This window comes from Oncorhynchus keta, unplaced genomic scaffold (genome assembly GCF_023373465.1).
Source record: "Oncorhynchus keta strain PuntledgeMale-10-30-2019 unplaced genomic scaffold, Oket_V2 Un_contig_1853_pilon_pilon, whole genome shotgun sequence".
Taxonomy (NCBI): domain Eukaryota; kingdom Metazoa; phylum Chordata; class Actinopteri; order Salmoniformes; family Salmonidae; genus Oncorhynchus; species Oncorhynchus keta.
The window spans coordinates 188,779-209,947 of record NW_026280972.1 but is presented as its reverse complement, the minus strand read 5'-3'; the positions used below and the strand labels follow the sequence as shown (position 1 = coordinate 209,947).

The window sequence follows — 21,169 nt, the reverse complement described above, 5'->3', positions numbered from 1 at the left end:
CTGAGAGAGAGAGAGAGACACGGTACAGCTATAAACAGGGACAGAGCAGAGAGAGACACGGTACAGCTATAAACAGGGACAGAGAGAGAGAGAGAGACACGGTACAGCTATAAACAGGGACAGAGAGAGAGAGAGACACGGTACAGCTATAAACAGGGACAGAGAGAGAGAGAGAGACACGGTACAGATATAAACAGGGACAGAGAGAGAGAGAGAGACACGGTACAGCTATAAACAGGGACAGAGCAGAGAGAGACACGGTACAGCTATAAACAGGGACAGAGAGAGAGAGAGACACGGTACAGCTATAAACAGGGACTGAGAGAGAGAGAGAGACACGGTACAACTATAAACAGGGACAGAACAGAGAGAGACACGGTACAGCTATAAACAGGGACAGAACAGAGAGAGACACGGTACAGCTATAAACAGGGACAGAACAGAGAGAGACACGGTACAGCTATAAACAGAGACAGAGAGAGAGAGACACGGTACAGCTATAAACAGAGACAGAGCAGAGAGACACGGTACAGCTATAAACAGGGACAGAGAGAGAGAGACACGGTACAGCTATAAACAGGGACAGAACAGAGAGAGACACGGTACAGCTATAAACAGGGACAGAACAGAGAGAGACACGGTACAGCTATAAACAGAGACAGAGAGAGAGAGACACGGTACAGCTATAAACAGGGACAGAGAGAGAGAGACACGGTACAGCTATAAACAGGGACAGAGAGAGAGAGACACGGTACAGCTATAAACAGGGACAGAGCAGAGAGAGACACGGTACAGCTATAAACAGGGACAGAGCAGAGAGAGAGACACGGTACAGCTATAAACAGGGACAGAGAGAGAGAGAGAGACACGGTACAGCTATAAACAGGGACAGAGAGAGAGAGAGACACGGTACAGCTATAAACAGGGACAGAGAGAGAGAGAGAGAGAGACACGGTACAGCTATAAACAGGGACAGAGAGAGAGAGACACGGTACAGCTATGAACAGGGACAGAGAGAGAGAGACACGGTACAGCTATAAACAGAGACAGAGAGAGAGAGAAACACGGTACAGCTATAAACAGGGACAGAGAGAGAGAGAGACACGGTACAGCTATAAACAGAGACAGAGAGAGAGAGACACGGTACAGCTATAAACAGGGACAGAGAGAGAGAGACACGGTACAGCTATAAACAGGGACAGAGAGAGAGAGACACGGTACAGCTATAAACAGGGACAGAGAGAGAGAGAGACACGGTACAGCTATAAACAGAGACAGAGAGAGAGAGACACGGTACAGCTATAAACAGGGACAGAGAGAGAGAGACACGGTACAGCTATAAACAGGGACAGAGAGAGAGAGACACGGTACAGCTATAAACAGGGACAGAGAGAGAGAGAGACACGGTACAGCTATAAACAGAGACAGAGAGACACGGTACAGCTATAAACAGGGACAGAGAGAGAGAGAGACATGGTACAGCTATAAACAGGGACAGAGAGAGAGAGACACGGTACAGCTATAAACAGGGACAGAGCAGAGAGAGACACGGTACAGCTATAAACAGAGACAGAGAGAGAGAGAGAGACACGGTACAGCTATAAACAGGGACAGAGAGAGAGAGACACGGTACAACTATAAACAGGGACAGAGAGAGAGAGACACGGTACAACTATAAACAGGGACAGAGCAGAGAGAGACACGGTACAGCTATAAACAGGGACAGAGAGAGAGAGAGAGACACGGTACAGCTATAAACAGGGACAGAGAGAGAGAGACACGGTACAGCTATAAACAGGGACAGAGCAGAGAGAGATACGGTACAGCTATAAACAGGGACAGAGCAGAGAGAGATACGGTACAGCTATAAACAGGGACAGAGCAGAGAGAGAAACGGTACAGCTATAAACAGGGACAGAGAGAGAGAGAGACACGGTACAGCTATAAACAGGGACAGAGAGAGAGAGAGAGACGGTACAGCTATAAACAGGGACAGAGCAGAGAGAGATACGGTACAGCTATAAACAGGGACAGAGAGAGAGAGAGAGAGAGAGACACGGTACAGCTATAAACAGGGACAGAGCAGAGAGAGATACGGTACAGCTATAAACAGGGACAGAGCAGAGAGAGAGACACGGTACAGCTATAAACAGGGACAGAGCAGAGAGAGATACGGTACAGCTATAAACAGGGACAGAGCAGAGAGAGACACGGTACAGCTATAAACAGGGACAGAGAGAGAGAGAGACACGGTACAGCTATAAACAGGGACACAGAGAGAGAGAGACACGGTACAGCTATAAACAGGGACAGAGAGAGAGAGACACGGTACAGCTATAAACAGGGACAGAGAGAGAGAGACACGGTACAGCTATAAACAGGGACAGAACAGAGAGAGACACCGTACAGGTATAAACAGGGACAGAGCAGAGAGAGACACGGTACAGCTATAAACAGGGACAGAGAGAGAGAGACACGGTACAGCTATAAACAGGGACAGAGCAGAGAGAGAGACACGGTACAGCTATAAACAGAGACAGAGAGAGAGAGACACGGTACAGCTATAAACAGAGACAGAGAGAGAGAGACACGGTACAGCTATAAACAGAGACAGAGAGAGAGAGACACGGTACAGCTATAAACAGAGACAGAGAGAGAGAGAGACACGGTACAGCTATAAACAGAGACAGAGAGAGAGAGACACGGTACAGCTATAAACAGGGACAGAACAGAGAGAGACACCGTACAGCTATAAACAGGGACAGAGCAGAGAGAGACACGGTACAGCTATAAACAGGGACAGAACAGAGAGAGACACCGTACAGGTATAAACAGGGACAGAGCAGAGAGAGACAGGGTACAGCTATAAACAGGGACAGAGCAGAGAGGGACACGGTACAACTATAAACAGGGACAGAGAGAGAGAGACACGGTACAGCTATAAACAGAGACAGAGAGAGAGAGACACGGTACAGCTATAAACAGGGACAGAGAGAGAGAGACACGGTACAGCTATAAACAGAGACAGAGAGAGAGAGACACGGTACAGCTATAAACAGGGACAGAGCAGAGAGAGACACGGTACAGCTATAAACAGGGACAGAGAGAGAGAGAGACACGGTACAGCTATAAACAGGGACAGAGAGAGAGAGACACGGTACAGCTATAAACAGGGACAGAGCAGAGAGAGACACGGTACAGCTATAAACAGGGACAGAGAGAGAGAGAGACACGGTACAGCTATAAACAGGGACAGAGAGAGAGAGAGACACGGTACAGCTATAAACAGGGACAGAGAGAGAGAGAGAGACACGGTACAGATATAAACAGGGACAGAGAGAGAGAGAGAGACACGGTACAGCTATAAACAGGGACAGAGCAGAGAGAGACACGGTACAGCTATAAACAGGGACAGAGAGAGAGAGAGACACGGTACAGCTATAAACAGGGACAGAGAGAGAGAGAGACACGGTACAACTATAAACAGGGACAGAACAGAGAGAGACACGGTACAGCTATAAACAGGGACAGAGCAGAGAGAGACACGGTACAGCTATAAACAGGGACAGAGAGAGAGAGACACGGTACAGCTATAAACAGGGACAGAACAGAGAGAGACACGGTACAGCTATAAACAGGGACAGAACAGAGAGAGACACGGTACAGCTATAAACAGACACAGAGAGAGAGAGACACGGTACAGCTATAAACAGAGACAGAGAGAGAGAGACACGGTACAGCTATAAACAGGGACAGAGAGAGAGAGAGAGACACGGTACAGCTATAAACAGGGACAGAGAAGAGAGAGAGACACGGTACAGCTATAAACAGGGACAGAGAGAGAGAGACACGGTTCAGCTATAAACAGGGACAGAACAGAGAGAGACACGGTACAGCTATAAACAGGGACAGAGAGAGAGAGACACGGTACAGCTATAAACAGGGACAGAGCAGAGAGAGACACGGTACAGCTATAAACAGGGACAGAGCAGAGAGAGACACGGTACAGCTATAAACACGGACAGAGAGAGAGAGACACGGTACAGCTATAAACAGGGACAGAGAGAGAGAGACACGGTACAGCTATAAACAGGGACAGAGAGAGAGAGACACGGTACAGCTATAAACAGGGACAGAGAGAGAGAGACACGGTACAGCTATAAACAGGGACAGAGAGAGAGAGAGAGACACGGTACAGCTATAAACAGGGACAGAGAGAGAGAGACACGGTACAGCTATAAACAGGGACAGAGCAGAGAGAGACACGGTACAGCTATAAACAGGGACAGAACAGAGAGAGACACGGTACAGCTATAAACAGGGACAGAACAGAGAGAGACAGGGTACAGCTATAAACAGGGACAGAACAGAGAGAGACACGGTACAGCTATAAACAGGGACAGAGAGAGAGAGACACGGTACAGCTATAAACAGGGACAGAGCAGAGAGAGACACGGTACAGCTATAAACAGGGACAGAGAGAGACACGGTACAGCTATAAACAGGGACAGAGCAGAGAGAGACACGGTACAGCTATAAACAGGGACAGAGAGAGAGAGACACGGTACAGCTATAAACAGGGACAGAGAGAGAGAGACACGGTACAGGTATAAACAGGGACAGAGAGAGAGAGAGACACGGTACAGCTATAAACAGGGACAGAGCAGAGAGGGACACGGTACAGCTATAAACAGGGACAGAGCAGAGAGGGACACGGTACAGCTATAAACAGGGACAGAGAGAGAGAGACACGGTACAGCTATAAACAGGGACAGAGAGAGAGAGGGACACGGTACAGCTATAAACAGGGACAGAGAGAGACACGGTACAGCTATAAACAGGGACAGAGAGAGAGAGACACGGTACAGCTATAAACAGAGACAGAGAGAGAGAGAGAGACACGGTACAGCTATAAACAGGGACAGAGCAGAGAGAGAGACACGGTACAGCTATAAACAGGGACAGAGCAGAGAGAGAGACACGGTACAGCTATAAACAGGAAAAGAGGCCGTATAAGCCCCGCCCCCCACCCTGGCCCCCCTGCCCCCACCTTGGCCCCCGCCCCCCACCCTGCCCCCCCGCCCTCCCTGTTCACTCTGTCTCACGCTGAAACAGGCGGAGCGCGGCAGTGTGTGTCAGACATGCATCTCTAATCAGATTCCACTCGGGAGCCTCCAAAGCCGCTAGGGAGCCATGCACGCTCTCACACACACGTAAATCACCGGGTGTTCACTCCACCGAGTGTTCATTTAAAAACGGCTCCGGCTGCTTGGACAGCAGGTCACTCACTATGTTTGCATTCTGTGTGTATGTTTATGTGTGTGTGTGTGTGTGTGTGTGTGTGTGTGTGTGTGTGCTTGCGCACAGGGAGCCGGTGTGGGAGCGGGGGCAGCTGTGCGGGGGCTTGGCGTTGGGTGGGTAGTGTGGCAGTGCCAGAGGCAGCAAGGGAGTGTTGTGCCAGCTACAGCCATTCAGGGATTCAGCAGTTAAGCCTCATTAAAAACTCCACGGAACGACAGCGAAAGAGAGAGAGGTAAAGAGAGAGGCAGAGAGGGAAAGGAGAGAGAGAGGCAGAGAGGGAAAGGAGAGAGAGAGGCAGAGAGGGAAAGGAGAGAGAGAGGCAGAGAGGGAAAGGAGAGAGAGAGGCAGAGAGGGAAAGAGAGAGGCAGAGAGGGAAAGAGAGAGGCAGAGAGGGAAAGGAGAGAGAGAGGCAGAGAGGGAAAGAGAGAGGCAGAGAGGGAAAGGAGAGAGAGAGGCAGAGAGGGAAAGGAGAGAGAGAGGCAGAGAGGGAAAGAGAGGCAGAGAGGGAAAGGAGAGAGAGAGGCAGAGAGGGAAAGGAGAGAGAGAGGCAGAGAGGTAAAGAGAGAGGCAGAGAGGGTAAGGAGAGAGAGGCAGAGAGGGAAAGGAGAGAGAGAGGCAGAGAGGGAAAGGAGAGAGAGAGGCAGAGAGGGAAAGGAGAGAGAGGCAGAGAGGGAAAGGAGAGAGAGAGGCAGAGAGGGAAGGAGAGAGAGGCAGAGAGGGAAAGGAGAGAGAGAGGCAGAGAGGGCAAGGAGAGAGAGAGGCAGAGAGGGCAAGGAGAGAGAGAGGCAGAGAGGGAAAGGAGAGAGAGAGGCAGAGAGGGAAAGGAGAGAGAGAAGCAGAGAGGGAAAGGAGAGAGAGAGGCAGAGAGGGAAAGAGAGAGAGGCAGAGAGGGAAAGGAGAGAGAGGCAGAGAGGGAAAGGACAGAGAGGCAGAGAGGGAAAGGAGAGAGAGAAGCAGAGAGGGAAAGGAGAGAGAGAGGCAGAGAGGGAAAGGAGAGAGAGAGAGGCAGAGAGGGAAAGGAGAGAGAGAGGCAGAGAGGGAAAGGAGAGAGAGAGGCAGAGAGGGAAAGGAGAGAGAGAAGCAGAGAGGGAAAGGAGAGAGAGAGGCAGAGAGGGAAAGAGAGAGAGGCAGAGAGGGAAAGGAGAGAGAGGCAGAGAGGGAAAGAGAGAGAGGCAGAGAGGGAAAGGAGAGAGAGGCAGAGAGGGAAAGAGAGAGAGGCAGAGAGGGAAAGGAGAGAGAGGCAGAGAGGGAAAGGAGAGAGAGGCAGAGAGGGAAAGGAGAGAGAGAGGCAGAGAGGGAAAGGAGAGAGAGGCAGAGAGGGAAAGGACAGAGAGGCAGAGAGGGAAAGAGAGAGAGGCAGAGAGGGAAAGGAGAGAGAGAAGCAGAGAGGGAAAGGAGAGCGAGGCAGAGAGGGAAAGAGAGAGAGGCAGAGAGGGAAAGGAGAGAGAGAGGCAGAGAGGGAAAGGAGAGAGAGAGGCAGAGGGAAAGGAGAGAGAGAGGCAGAGAGGGAAAGGAGAGAGAGAAGCAGAGAGGGAAAGGAGAGAGAGAGGCAGAGAGGGAAAGGAGAGAGAGAGGCAGAGAGGGAAAGGAGAGAGAGAGGCAGAGAGGGAACGGAGAGAGAGAGGCAGAGAGGGAAAGGAGAGAGAGAAGCAGAGAGGGAAAGGAGAGAGAGAAGCAGAGAGGGAAAGGAGAGAAAGAGGCAGAGAGGGAAAGGAGAGAGAGAAGCAGAGAGGGAAAGGAGAGAGAGAGGCAGAGAGGGAAAGGAGAGAGAGAGGCAGAGAGGGAAAAGAGAGAGAGAAGCAGAGAGGGAAAGGAGAGAGAGAGGCAGAGAGGGAAAGGAGAGAGAGAGAGGCAGAGAGGGAAAGGAGAGAGAGAGAGCAGAGAGGGAAAGGAGAGAGAGAGGCAGAGAGGGAAAGGAGAGAGAGAGGCAGAGAGGGAAAGGAGAGAGAGAGGCAGAGAGGGAAAGGAGAGAGAGAGAGGCAGAGAGGGAAAGGAGAGAGAGAGAGAGAGAGAGGAAAGGAGAGAGAGAGGCAGAGAGGGAAAGGAGAGAGAGAGGCAGAGAGGGAAAGGAGAGAGAGAAGCAGAGAGGGAAAGGAGAGAGAGGCAGAGAGGGAAAGGAGAGAGAGAGGCAGAGAGGGAAAGGAGAGAGAGAAGCAGAGAGGGAAAGGAGAGAGAGAAGCAGAGAGGGAAAGGAGAGAGAGAGGCAGAGAGGGAAAGGAGAGAGAGAGGCAGAGAGGGAAAGGAGAGAGAGGCAGAGAGGGAAAGGAGAGAGAGGCAGAGAGAGAAAGGAGAGAGAGAAGCAGAGAGGGAAAGGAGAGAGAGGCAGAGAGGGAAAGGAGAGAGAGAGGCAGAGAGGGAAAGGAGAGAGAGAGGCAGAGAGGGAAAGGAGAGAGAGAGGCAGAGAGGGAAAGGAGAGAGAGAGGCAGAGAGGAAAGGAGAGAGAGAGGCAGAGGGAAAGGAGAGAGAGAGGCAGAGAGGGAAAGGAGAGAGAGAGGCAGAGAGGGAAAGGAGAGAGAGGCAGAGAGGGAAAGGACAGAGAGAGGCAGAGAGGGAAAGGACAGAGAGAGGCAGAGAGGGAAAGGAGAGAGAGAGGCAGAGAGGGAAAGGAGAGAGAGAGGCAGAGAGGGAAAGGAGAGAGAGGCAGAGAGGGAAAGGACAGAGAGAGGCAGAGAGGGAAAGGAGAGAGAGAAGCAGAGAGGGAAAGGAGAGAGAGAGGCAGAGAGGGAAAGCAGAGAGGGAAAGGAGAGAGAGGCAGAGAGGGAAAGGAGAGAGAGAAGCAGAGAGGGAAAGGAGAGAGTTGTAGAGAGAGAGAGAGGGGTAATTAGGGAGATGGAGAAAGGAGAGAAAGAGAGAGAAAGGAGAGAGAAAGAACGAGGCAAAGGAAAGTAAGAAAGTGTGTGTTGTGCTAGCTGCTGATTAGAGCTCCCAGGGAGAGGGAACACATTGGGGGAGGAGGTGGAAATCAGACTGGCAGGCAGCACATCAAGACAAACCTGACGATTTACCACGCCCCCCTTCTCTCTCCCCCTCTCCTTCCTCTCGCTCCATCTTTCATTCTCTCTCTAGCTCCTTCATGCTTGCTCAGCCTCGTTCCAGTTCTCTCTGTCAGACTACCCCCCCTCTATATTTAATTCCCTTCACACTCCCCTCCATCTGTCTTTTAGTCGTACTCACTCTCTCTATTTCACACACTCACTGTTTCTAGCTTCCTTGCGCTTGCCGTGCCTTCCGCTCGCTCGGTCTCTAACGTGGTCTTACACAAAGCCTGGGAGTTGAGACGGAGAGAGGAAGGGAACAAGAGCATGGAAGGAAGGATGACAACGCCACTGAGTGTGTTCATTTGTTAGTGCTGGCTTGTTGTATATATGCCTCTCTGCAGTGTGTGTGTGTGTGTGTGTGTCAGCAGGGTATAGCTGAGCACTGTGCTCCCCATAGCTCTAAATGACAGGCTGGCTCTGTGGCCGTGCTGCTCTGTGGCCGTGCTGCTCTGTGGCCGTGCTGCTCTGTGGCCGTGCTGCTCTGTGGCCGTGCTGCTCTGTGGCCGTGCTGCTCTGAGGCCGTGCTGCTCTGTGGCCGTGCTGCTCTGTGGCCGTGCTGCTCTGTGGTCGTGCTGCTCTGTGGTTTGCGGGGGAAGCAGCCGTTTTAAATGCTAAGTGGGAAGTGGTGATTAGGGAAGGAGAGCGGAGGGAGAGAGAGAGAGCAGAGAAGAGAAGAAAAGAGAGGTGCCTGGCTCTGATTGCTACCCCCGTCCACCCCTCCTTCTGCCCCCTCCTCTCCCCAGGCTCTCTGCTCTCCCTGGGTAATGTGGGTCACGATATTGCAGCACTCAGCGCTCAGGGCAGTGTGTGTGTGTGTGTGTGTGTGTCAATGGAGATACGTCTCTCTACCGACACACACCGCCTCTGTGTTACATCACCAGGGAGAGAAGAGAGTCCAGGGAGGGAAGAGTGTCCAGGGAGGGAAGAGAGTCCAGGGAGGGAAGAGAGTCCAGGGAGGGAAGAGAGTCCAGGGAGGGAAGAGAGTCCAGGGAGGGAAGAGTGTCCAGGGAGGGAAGAGAGTCCAGGGAGGGAAGAGAGTCCAGGGAGGGAAGAGAGTCCAGGGAGGAAGAGAGTCCAGGGAGGGAAGAGAGAGAAGAGAGTCCAGGGAGGGAAGAGAGTCCAGGGAGGGAAGAGAGTCCAGGGAGGGAAGAGAGTCCAGAGAGGGAAGAGAGTCCAGAGAGGGAAGAGTGTCCAGGGAGGGAAGAGAGTCCAGGGAGGGAAGAGAGTCCAGGGAGGGAAGAGAGTCCAGGGTGGGAAGAGTGTCCAGGGAGGGAAGAGTGTCCAGGGAGGGAAGAGAGTCCAGGGAGGGAAGAGAGTCCAGGGAGGGAAGAGAGTCCAGGGAGGAAGAGAGTCCAGGGAGGGAAGAGAGAGAAGAGAGTCCAGGGAGGGAAGAGAGTCCAGGGAGGGAAGAGAGTCCAGGGAGGGAAGAGAGTCCAGGGAGGGAAGAGAGTCCAGGGAGGAAGAGAGTCCAGGGAGGGAAGAGAGAGAAGAGAGTCCAGGGAGGGAAGAGAGTCCAGTGAGGGAAGAGAGTCCAGGGAGGGAAGAGAGTCCAGGGACGGAAGAGAGTCCAGGGAGGGAAGAGAGTCCAGGGAGGGAAGAGAGTCCAGGGAGGGAAGAGAGTCCAGGGAGGGAAGAGAGTCCAGGGAGGGAAGAGAGAGAAGAGAGTCCAGGGAGGGAAGAGAGTCCAGGGAGGGAAGAGAGTCCAGGGAGGGAAGAGAGTCCAGGGAGGGAGAGAGTCCAGGGAGGGAAGAGAGTCCAGAGAGGGAAGAGAGTCCAGGGAGGGAAGAGAGTCCAGGGAGGGAAGAGAGTCCAGGGAGGGAAGAGAGTCCAGAGAGGGAAGAGAGTCCAGGGAGGGAAGAGAGTCCAGGGAGGGAAGAGAGTCCAGGGAGGGAAGGGAGGGAAGAGAGTCCAGGGAGGGAAGAGAGTCCAGGGAGGGAAGAGAGTCCAGGGAGGGAAGAGAGTCCAGGGGGAAGAGAGTCCAGGGAGTCCAGGGAGGGAAGAGAGTCCAGGGAGGGAAGAGAGTCCAGGGAGGGAAGAGAGTCCAGGGAGGGAAGAGAGTCCAGGGAGGGAAGAGAGTCCAGGGAGGGAGAGAGTCCAGGGAGGGAAGAGAGTCCAGGAAGGGAAGAGAGTCCAGGGAGGGAAGAGAGTCCAAAGAGGGAAGAGAGTCCAGGGAGAGAAGAGAGTCCAGGGAGAGAAGAGAGTCCAGGGAGGGAAGAGAGTCCAGGGAGGGAAGAGAGTCCAGGGAGGGAGAGAGTCCAGGGAGGGAAGAGAGTCCAGGGAGGGAAGAGATTCCAGGGAGGGAAGAGAGTCCAGAGAGGGAAGATAGTCCAGGGAGGGAAGAGAGTCCAGGGAGAGAAGAGAGTCCAGGGAGGGAAGAGAGAGAATAGAGTCCAGGGAGGGAAGAGAGTCCAGGGAGGGAAGAGAGTCCAGGGAGGGAAGAGAGTCCAGGGAGGGAAGAGAGTCCAGGGAGGAAGAGAGTCCAGGGAGGGAAGAGAGAGAAGAGAGTCCAGGGAGGGAAGGGAGTCCAGGGAGGGAAGAGAGTGCAGGGAGGGAAGAGAGTCCAGGGAGGGAAGAGAGTCCAGGGAGGGAAGAGAGTCCAGGGAGGGAAGAGAGTCCAGGGAGGGAAGAGAGTCCAGGGAGGGAAGAGAGTCCAGGGAGGGAAGAGAGTCCAGGGAGGGTCCAGGGAGAGAAGAGAGTCCAGGAGGGAAGAGAGTCCAGGGAGGGAAGAGAGTCCAGGAGGGAAGAGAGTCCAGGAGGGAAGAGAGTCCAGGGAGGGAGAGAGTCCAGGGAGGGAAGAGAGTCCAGGGAGGGAAGAGAGTCCAGGGAGGGAAGAGAGTCCAGGGAGGGAAGAGAGTCCAGGGAGGGAAGAGAGTCCAGGGAGGGAAGAGAGTCCAGAGAGGGAAGAGAGTCCAGGGAGGGAAGAGAGTCCAGGGAGGGAAGAGAGAGAAGAGAGTCCAGGGAGGGAAGAGAGTCCAGGGAGGGAAGAGAGTCCAGGGAGGGAAGAGAGTCCAGGGAGGGAAGAGAGTCCAGGGAGGGAAGAGAGTCCAGGGAGGGAAGAGAGTCCAGGGAGGGAAGAGAGTCCAGGGAGGGAAGAGAGTCCAGGGAGGGAGAGAGTCCAGGGAGGGAAGAGAGTCCAGGGAGGGAAGAGAGTCCAGGGAGGGAAGAGAGTCCAGGGAGGGAAGAGAGTCCAGGGAGAGAAGAGAGTCCAGGGAGAGAAGAGAGTCCAGGGAGGGAAGAGAGTCCAGGGAGGGAAGAGAGTCCAGGGAGGGAGAGAGTCCAGGGAGGGAAGAGAGTCCAGGGAGGGAAGAGAGTCCAGGGAGGGAAGAGAGTCCAGAGAGGGAAGATAGTCCAGGGAGGGAAGAGAGTCCAGGGAGAGAAGAGAGTCCAGGGAGGGAAGAGAGAGAAGAGAGTCCAGGGAGGGAAGAGAGTCCAGGGAGGGAAGAGAGTCCAGGGAGGGAAGAGAGTCCAGGGAGGGAAGAGAGTCCAGGGAGGAAGAGAGTCCAGGGAGGGAAGAGAGAGAAGAGAGTCCAGGGAGGGAAGAGAGTCCAGGGAGGGAAGAGAGTCCAGGGAGGGAAGAGAGTCCAGGGAGGGAAGAGAGTCCAGGGAGGGAGAGAGTCCAGGGAGGGAAGAGAGTCCAGGAAGGGAAGAGAGTCCAGGGAGGGAAGAGAGTCCAGAGAGGGAAGAGAGTCCAGGGAGAGAAGAGAGTCCAGGGAGAGAAGAGAGTCCAGGGAGGGAAGAGAGTCCAGGGAGGGAAGAGAGTCCAGGGAGGGAGAGAGTCCAGGGAGGGAAGAGAGTCCAGGGAGGGAAGAGAGTCCAGGGAGGGAAGAGAGTCCAGAGAGGGAAGATAGTCCAGGGAGGGAAGAGAGTCCAGGGAGAGAAGAGAGTCCAGGGAGGGAAGAGAGAGAAGAGAGTCCAGGGAGGGAAGAGAGAGAAGAGAGTCAAGGGAGGGAAGAGAGTCCAGGGAGGGAAGAGAGTCCAGGGAGGGAAGAGAGTCCAGAGAGGGAAGATAGTCCAGGGAGGGAAGAGAGTCCAGGGAGAGAAGAGAGTCCAGGGAGGGAAGAGAGAGAAGAGAGTCCAGGGAGGGAAGAGAGTCCAGGGAGGGAAGAGAGTCCAGGGAGGGAAGAGAGTCCAGGGAGGAAGAGAGTCCAGGGAGGGAAGAGAGAGAAGAGAGTCCAGGGAGGGAAGAGAGTCCAGGGAGGGAAGAGAGTCCAGGGAGGGAAGAGAGTCCAGGGAGGGAAGAGAGTCCAGGGAGGGAAGAGAGTCCAGGGAGGGAAGAGAGTCCAGGGAGGGAAGAGAGTCCAGGGAGGGAAGAGAGTCCAGGGAGAGAAGAGAGTCCAGGGAGAGAAGAGAGTCCAGGGAGGGAAGAGAGTCCAGGGAGGGAAGAGAGTCCAGGGAGGGAAGAGAGTCCAGGGAGGGAAGAGAGTCCAGGGAGGGAAGAGTGTCCAGGGAGGGAAGGGAGTCCAGGGAGGGAAGGGAGTCCAGGGAGGGAAGAGAGTCCAGGGAGGGAAGAGTGTCCAGGGAGGGAAGAGAGTCCAGAGAGGGAAGAGAGTCCAGGGAGAGAAGAGAGTCCAGGGAGAGAAGAGAGTCCAGGGAGGGAAGAGAGTCCAGGGAGGGAAGAGAGTCCAGGGAGGGAAGAGAGTCCAGAGAGGGAAGAGTGTCCAGGGAGAGAAGAGTGTCCAGGGAGAGAGGAGTGTCCAGGGAGAGAAGAGAGTCCAGGGAGGGAAGAGTGTCCAGGGAGGGAAGAGTGTCCAGGGAGGGAAGAGAGTCCAGAGAGGGAGAAAGTCCAGAGAGGGAGAAAGTCCAGGGAGGCAAGAGAGTCCAGGGAGGGAAGAGAGTCCAGGGAGGGAAGAGTGTCCAGGGAGGGAAGAGAGTCCAGGGAGGGAAGAGTGTCCAGGGAGGGAGAGAGTCCAGGGAGGGAAGAGAGTCCAGGGAGGGAAGAGAGTCCAGGGAGGGAAGAGAGTCCAGGGATGGAAGAGTGTCCAGGGAGGGAAGAGTGTCCAGGGAGGGAGAGAGTCCAGGGAGGGAAGAGAGTCCAGGGAGGGAAGAGAGTCCAGGGAGGGAAGAGTGTCCAGGGAGGGAAGAGTGTCCAGGGAGGGAAGAGATAGAAGAGAGTCCAGAGAGGGAAGGGAGAGAGGAGAGTCCAGAGGAGGAAAAAGAGAGGGGAGAGTCCAGGGAGGGAAGAGAGAAAGGAGAGTACAGAGAGGGAAGCGAGAAAGGAGAGTTTAGGGAGGGAGGAGAGAGGGGAGAGTCCAGCGAGGGAAGAGAGAGAGGAGAGTCCAGAGGAAGGAAAAGAGAGAGGAGAGTCCAGAGAGGGAAGAGAGAGAGGAGAGTCCAGAGGAAGGAAGAGCGAGAGGAGAGTCCACAGAGGGAAGAGAGAGAGGAGAGTCCAGAGGAAGGAAGGGAGAGAGGAGAGTCCAGAGAGGGAAGAGAGAGAGGAGAGTCCAGAGGAAGGAAGAGAGAGAGGAGAGTCCAGAGAGGGAAGAGAGAGAGGAGAGTCCAGAGAGGGAAGAGAGAGAGGAGAGTACAGAGAGGGGAAAGAGAGAGGAGAGTCCAGAGGAAGGAAGAGAGAGAGGAGAGTCCAGAGAGGGAAGAGAGAGAGGAGTGTCCAGAGAGGGAAGAGAGAGAGGAGAGTACAGAGGGAAGAGTGTCCAGGGAGGGAAGAGAGTCCAGAGAGGGAGAAAGTCCAGAGAGGGAGAAAGTCCAGGGAGGCAAGAGAGTCCAGGGAGGGAAGAGAGTCCAGGGAGGGAAGAGTGTCCAGGGAGGGAAGAGAGTCCAGGGAGGGAAGAGTGTCCAGGGAGGGAAGAGAGTCCAGGGAGGGAAGAGAGTCCAGGGAGGGAAGAGAGTCCAGGGAGGGAAGAGAGTCCAGGGAGGGAAGAGTGTCCAGGGAGGGGAGAGAGTCCAGGGAGGGAAGAGAGTCCAGGGAGGGAAGAGAGTCCAGGGAGGGAAGAGAGTCCAGGGAGGGAAGAGTGTCCAGGGAGGGAAGAGTGTCCAGGGAGGGAAGAGATAGAAGAGAGTCCAGAGAGGGAAGGGAGAGAGGAGAGTCCAGAGGAAGGAAAAGAGAGAGGAGAGTCCAGAGAGGGAAGAGAGAGAGGAGTGTCCAGAGAGGGAAGAGAGAGAGGAGAGTCCAGAGAGGTAAGAGAGAGAGGAGAGTCCAGAGAGGTAAGAGAGAGAGGAGAGTCCAGAGAGGGGAGAGAGAGAGGAGAGTCCAGGGAGGGAAGAGAGAGAGGAGAGTCCAGAGAGGGAAGAGAGAGAGGAGAGTCCAGAGAGGGAAGAGAGAGAGGAGAGTCCAGAGGAAGGAAGAGCGAGAGGAGAGTCCAGAGAGGGAAGAGAGAGAGGAGAGTCCAGAGGAAGGAAGGGAGAGAGGAGAGTCCAGAGAGGGAAGAGAGAGAGGAGAGTCCAGAGGAAGGAAGAGAGAGAGGAGAGTCCAGAGAGGGAAGAGAGAGAGGAGAGTACAGAGAGGGGAAAGAGAGAGGAGAGTCCAGAGGAAGGAAGAGAGAGAGGAGAGTCCAGAGAGAGAGGAGTGTCCAGAGAGGGGAGAGAGAGAGGAGAGTCCAGAGAGGGAAGAGAGAAAGGAGAGTACAGAGAGGGGAAAGAGAGAGGAGAAGAGAGAGGAGAGTCCAGAGGAAGGAAGAGAGAGAGGAGAGTCCAGAGAGGGAAGAGAGAGAGGAGTGTCCAGAGAGGGAAGAGAGAGAGGAGAGTACAGAGAGGGGAAAGAGAGAGGAGAGTCCAGAGGAAGGAAGAGAGAGAGGAGAGTCCAGAGAGGGAAGAGAGAGAGGAGAGTCCAGAGAGGTAAGAGAGAGAGGAGAGTCCAGAGAGGTAAGAGAGAGAGGAGAGTCCAGAGAGGGGAGAGAGAGAGGAGAGTCCAGGGAGGGAAGAGAGAGAGGAGAGTCCAGAGAGGGAAGAGAGAGAGGAGAGTCCAGAGAGGGAAGAGAGAGAGGAGAGTCCAGAGAGGGGAGAGAGAGAGGAGAGTACAGAGAGGGGAAAGAGAGAGGAGAGTCCAGAGGAAGGAAGAGAGAGAGGAGAGTCCAGAGAGGGAAGAGAGTCCAGGGAGGGAAGAGTGTCCAGGGAGGGAAGAGTGTCCAGGGAGGGAAGAGATAGAAGAGAGTCCAGAGAGGGAAGGGAGAGAAGAGAGTCCAGAGAGGGAAGGGAGAGAGGAGAGTCCAGAGGAGGAAAAAGGAGAGAGTCCAGGGAGGGAAGAGAGAAAGGAGAGTACAGAGAGGGAAGAGAGAAAGGAGAGTTTAGGGAGGGAAGAGAGAGGGGAGAGTCCAGAGGAAGGAAAAGAGAGAGGAGAGTCCAGAGAGGGAAGAGAGAGAGGAGAGTCCAGAGGAAGGAAAAGAGAGAGGAGAGTCCAGAGAGGGAAGAGAGAGAGGAGAGTCCAGAGGAAGGAAGAGCGAGAGGAGAGTCCACAGAGGGAAGAGAGAGAGGAGAGTCCAGAGGAAGGAAGGGAGAGAGGAGAGTCCAGAGAGGGAAGAGAGAGAGGAGAGTCCAGAGGAAGGAAGAGAGAGAGGAGAGTCCAGAGAGGGAAGAGAGAGAGGAGAGTCCAGAGAGGGAAGAGAGAGAGGAGAGTACAAAGAGGGGAAAGAGAGAGGAGAGTCCAGAGGAAGGAAGAGAGAGAGGAGAGTCCAGAGAGGGAAGAGAGAGAGGAGTGTCCAGAGAGGGGAGAGAGAGAGGAGAGTCCAGAGAGGGAAGAGAGAAAGGAGAGTACAGAGAGGGGAAAGAGAGAGGAGAGTCCAGAGGAAGGAAGAGAGAGAGGAGAGTCCAGAGAGGGAAGAGAGAGAGGAGTGTCCAGAGAGGGAAGAGAGAGAGAGAGTACAGAGAGGGGAAAGAGAGAGGAGAGTCCAGAGGAAGGAAGAGAGAGAGGAGAGTCCAGAGAGGGAAGAGAGAGAGGAGAGTCCAGAGAGGTAAGAGAGAGAGGAGAGTCCAGAGAGGTAAGAGAGAGAGGAGAGTCCAGAGAGGGGAGAGAGAGAGGAGAGTCCAGGGAGGGAAGAGAGAGAGGAGAGTCCAGAGAGGTAAGAGAGAGAGGAGAGTCCAGAGAGGTAAGAGAGAGAGAGGAGAGTCCAGAGAGGGGAGAGAGAGAGGAGAGTCCAGGGAGGGAAGAGAGAGAGGAGAGTCCAGAGAGGGAAGAGAGAGAGGAGAGTCCAGAGGAAGGAAGAGAGAGAGGAGAGTCCAGAGAGGGAAGAGAGAGAAGAGTGTCCAGAGAGGCAAGAGAGAGAGGAGTGTCCAGAGAGGGAAGAGAGAGAGGAGAGACCAGAGAGGGGAGAGAGAGGAGAATCCAGGGAGGGACGAGAGAGAGGAGAGTCCAGAGAGAGGAGAGACCAGAGAGGGGAGAGAGAGGAGAATCCAGGGAGGGACGAGAGAGAGGAGAGTCCAGAGAGAGGAAGAGAGAGAGGAGAGTCCAGAGAGGGAAGAGAGAGAGGAGTGTCCAGAGAGGGAAGAGAGAGAGGAGAGTACAGAGAGGGGAAAGAGAGAGGAGAGTCCAGAGGAAGGAAGAGAGAGAGGAGAGTCCAGAGAGGGAAGAGAGAGAGGAGAGTCCAGAGAGGTAAGAGAGAGAGGAGAGTCCAGAGAGGGAAGAGAGAGAGGAGAGTCCAGAGAGGGGAGAGAGAGAGGAGAGTCCAGAGAGGGAAGAGAGAGAGGAGAGTCCAGAGAGGGGAGAGAGAGAGGAGAGTACAGAGAGGGGAAAGAGAGAGGAGAGTCCAGAGGAAGGAAGAGAGAGAGGAGAGTCCAGAGAGGGAAGAGAGTCCAGGGAGGGAAGAGTGTCCAGGGAGGGAAGAGTGTCCAGGGAGGGAAGAGATAGAAGAGAGTCCAGAGAGGGAAGGGAGAGAGGAGAGTCCAGAGGAGGAAAAAGAGAGGGAGAGTCCAGGGAGGGAAGAGAGAAAGGAGAGTACAGAGAGGGAAGCGAGAAAGGAGAGTTTAGGGAGGGAAGAGAGAGGGGAGAGTCCAGAGAGGGAAGAGAGAGAGGAGAGTCCAGAGGAAGGAAAAGAGAGAGGAAAGTCCAGAGAGGGAAGAGAGAGAGGAGAGTCCAGAGGAAGGAAGAGCGAGAGGAGAGTCCACAGAGGGAAGAGAGAGAGGAGAGTCCAGAGGAAGGAAGGGAGAGAGGAGAGTCCAGAGAGGGAAGAGAGAGAGGAGAGTCCAGAGGAAGGAAGAGAGAGAGGAGAGTCCAGAGAGGGAAGAGAGAGAGGAGAGTCCAGAGAGGGAAGAGAGAGAGGAGAGTACAGAGAGGGGAAAGAGAGAGGAGAGTCCAGAGGAAGGAAGAGAGAGAGGAGAGTCCAGAGAGGGAAGAGAGAGAGGAGTGTCCAGAGAGGGGAGAGAGAGAGGAGAGTCCAGAGAGGGAAGAGAGAAAGGAGAGTACAGAGAGGGGAAAGAGAGAGGAGAGTCCAGAGGAAGGAAGAGAGAGAGGAGAGTACAGAGAGGGAAGAGAGAGAGGAGTGTCCAGAGAGGGAAGAGAGAGAGGAGAGTACAGAGAGGGGAAAGAGAGAGGAGAGTCCAGAGGAAGGAAGAGAGAGAGGAGAGTCCAGAGAGGGAAGAGAGAGAGGAGAGTCCAGAGAGGTAAGAGAGAGAGGAGAGTACAGAGAGGGGAAAGAGAGAGGAGAGTCCAGAGGAAGGAAGAGAGAGAGGAGAGTCCAGAGAGGGAAGAGAGAGAGGAGAGTCCAGAGAGGTAAGAGAGAGAGGAGAGTCCAGAGAGGTAAGAGAGAGAGGAGAGTCCAGAGAGGGGAGAGAGAGAGGAGAGTCCAGGGAGGGAAGAGAGAGAGGAGAGTCCAGAGAGGTAAGAGAGAGAGGAGAGTCCAGAGAGGTAAGAGAGAGAGAGGAGAGTCCAGAGAGGGGAGAGAGAGAGGAGAGTCCAGGGAGGGAAGAGAGAGAGGAGAGTCCAGAGAGGGAAGAGAGAGAGGAGAGTCCAGAGGAAGGAAGAGAGAGAGGAGAGTCCAGAGAGGGAAGAGAGAGAAGAGTGTCCAGAGAGGCAAGAGAGAGAGGAGTGTCCAGAGAGGGGAGAGAGAGAGGAGAGTCCAGAGAGGGAAGAGAGAAAGGAGAGTACAGAGAGGGGAAAGAGAGAGGAGAGTCCAGAGGAAGGAAGAGAGAGAGGAGAGTCCAGAGAGGGAAGAGAGAGAGGAGTGTCCAGAGAGGGAAGAGAGAGAGGAGAGTACAGAGAGGGGAAAGAGAGAGGAGAGTCCAGAGGAAGGAAGAGAGAGAGGAGAGTCCAGAGAGGGAAGAGAGAGAGGAGAGTCCAGAGAGGTAAGAGAGAGAGGAGAGTCCAGAGAGGTAAGAGAGAGAGGAGAGTCCAGAGAGGGGAGAGAGAGAGGAGAGTCCAGGGAGGGAAGAGAGAGAGGAGAGTCCAGAGAGGTAAGAGAGAGAGGAGAGTCCAGAGAGGTAAGAGAGAGAGGAGAGTCCAGAGAGGGGAGAGAGAGAGGAGAGTCCAGGGAGGGAAGAGAGAGAGGAGAGTCCAGAGAGGGAAGAGAGAGAGGAGAGTCCAGAGGAAGGAAGAGAGAGAGGAGAGTCCAGAGAGGGAAGAGAGAGAAGAGTGTCCAGAGAGGCAAGAGAGAGAGGAGTGTCCAGAGAGGGAAGAGAGAGAGGAGAGACCAGAGAGGGAGAGAGAGGAGAATCCAGGGAGGGACGAGAGAGAGGAGAGTCCAGAGAGAGGAGAGACCAGAGAGGGGAGAGAGAGGAGAATCCAGGGAGGGACGAGAGAGAGGAGAGTCCAGAGAGAGGAAGAGAGAGAGGAGAGTCCAGAGAGGGAAGAGAGAGAGGAGTGTCCAGAGAGGGAAGAGAGAGAGGAGAGTACAGAGAGGGGAAAGAGAGAGGAGAGTCCAGAGGAAGGAAGAGAGAGAGGAGAGTCCAGAGAGGGAAGAGAGAGAGGAGAGTCCAGAGAGGTAAGAGAGAGAGGAGAGTCCAGAGAGGTAAGAGAGAGAGGAGAGTCCAGAGAGGGGAGAGAGAGAGGAGAGTCCAGAGAGGGAAGAGAGAGAGGAGAGTCCAGAGAGGGGAGAGAGAGAGGAGAGTACAGAGAGGGGAAAGAGAGAGGAGAGTCCAGAGGAAGGAAGAGAGAGAGGAGAGTCCAGAGAGGGAAGAGAGTCCAGGGAGGGAAGAGTGTCCAGGGAGGGAAGAGTGTCCAGGGAGGGAAGAGATAGAAGAGAGTCCAGAGAGGGAAGGGAGAGAGGAGAGTCCAGAGAGGGAAGGGAGAGAGGAGAGTCCAGAGGAGGAAAAAGAGAGGGGAGAGTCCAGGGAGGGAAGAGAGAAAGGAGAGTACAGAGAGGGAAGCGAGAAAGGAGAGTTTAGGGAGGGAAGAGAGAGGGGAGAGTCCAGAGAGGGAAGAGAGAGAGGAGAGTCCAGAGGAAGGAAAAGAGAGAGGAAAGTCCAGAGAGGGAAGAGAGAGAGGAGAGTCCAGAGGAAGGAAGAGCGAGAGGAGAGTCCACAGAGGGAAGAGAGAGAGGAGAGTCCAGAGGAAGGAAGGGAGAGAGGAGAGTCCAGAGAGGGAAGAGAGAGAGGAGAGTCCAGAGGAAGGAAGAGAGAGAGGAGAGTCCAGAGAGGGAAGAGAGAGAGGAGAGTCCAGAGAGGGAAGAGAGAGAGGAGAGTACAGAGAGGGGAAAGAGAGAGGAGAGTCCAGAGGAAGGAAGAGAGAGAGGAGAGTCCAGAGAGGGAAGAGAGAGAGGAGTGTCCAGAGAGGGGAGAGAGAGAAGAGAGTCCAGAGAGGGAAGAGAGAAAGGAGAGTACAGAGAGGGGAAAGAGAGAGGAGAGTCCAGAGGAAGGAAGAGAGAGAGGAGAGTACAGAGAGGGAAGAGAGAGAGGAGTGTCCAGAGAGGGAAGAGAGAGAGGAGAGTACAGAGAGGGGAAAGAGAGAGGAGAGTCCAGAGGAAGGAAGAGAGAGAGGAGAGTCCAGAGAGGGAAGAGAGAGAGGAGAGTCCAGAGAGGTAAGAGAGAGAGGAGAGTCCAGAGAGGTAAGAGAGAGAGGAGAGTCCAGAGAGGGGAGAGAGAGAGGAGAGTCCAGGGAGGGAAGAGAGAGAGGAGAGTCCAGAGAGGGAAGAGAGAGAGGAGAGTCCAGAGAGGGAAGAGAGAGAGGAGAGTCCAGAGAGGAGAGTACAGAGAGGGGAAAGAGAGAGGGAAGAGAGAGAAGAGTGTCCAGAGAGGCAAGAGAGAGAGGAGTGTCCAGAGAGGTAAGAGAGAGAGGAGAGTCCAGAGAGGTAAGAGAGAGAGGAGAGTCCAGAGAGGTAAGAGAGAGAGGAGAGTCCAGAGAGGTAAGAGAGAGAGGAGAGTCCAGAGAGGGGAGAGAGAGAGGAGAGTCCAGGGAGGGAAGAGAGAGAGGAGAGTCCAGAGAGGGAAGAGAGAGAGGAGAGTCCAGAGGAAGGAAGAGAGAGAGGAGAGTCCAGAGAGGGAAGAGAGAGAAGAGTGTCCAGAGAGGCAAGAGAGAGAGGAGTGTCCAGAGAGGGAAGAGAGAGAGGAGAGACCAGAGAGGGGAGAGAGAGGAGAATCCAGGGAGGGACGAGAGAGAGGAGAGTCCAGAGAGAGGAGAGACCAGAGAGGGGAGAGAGAGGAGAATCCAGGGAGGGACGAGAGAGAGGAGAGTCCAGAGAGAGGAGAGTCCAGAGAGGGGAGAGAGAGAGGAGAGTCCAGAGAGAGAGGAGAGTCCAGAGAGGGGAGAGAGAGAGGAGAGTCCAGGGAGGGAGGAGGGCAGAAAGGCTAGAGGGAAGAGAGGGAGGAGAAGACAGGGAGGGAGGGAGTGCTCCTAGTGGGTTCTGGGGTGCTCCTAGTGGGCAGGCTTATGTAAAATAGTATCAACTCATCAACACTTGAGGATTAGTGAGTGGAGAGAGGCAGAGAGGGCTGGAGCTGAAGCAGCACTGTGG

The 21,169-nt window shown here is 54.5% G+C and overlaps 1 pseudogene; it reads right to left on the bottom strand.

Moving 5' to 3' along the window:
- Window positions 1-21,169, bottom strand: part of LOC118380855 (BCL-6 corepressor-like) — a 100,993-nt pseudogene that overhangs the window by 10,739 nt on the left and 69,085 nt on the right.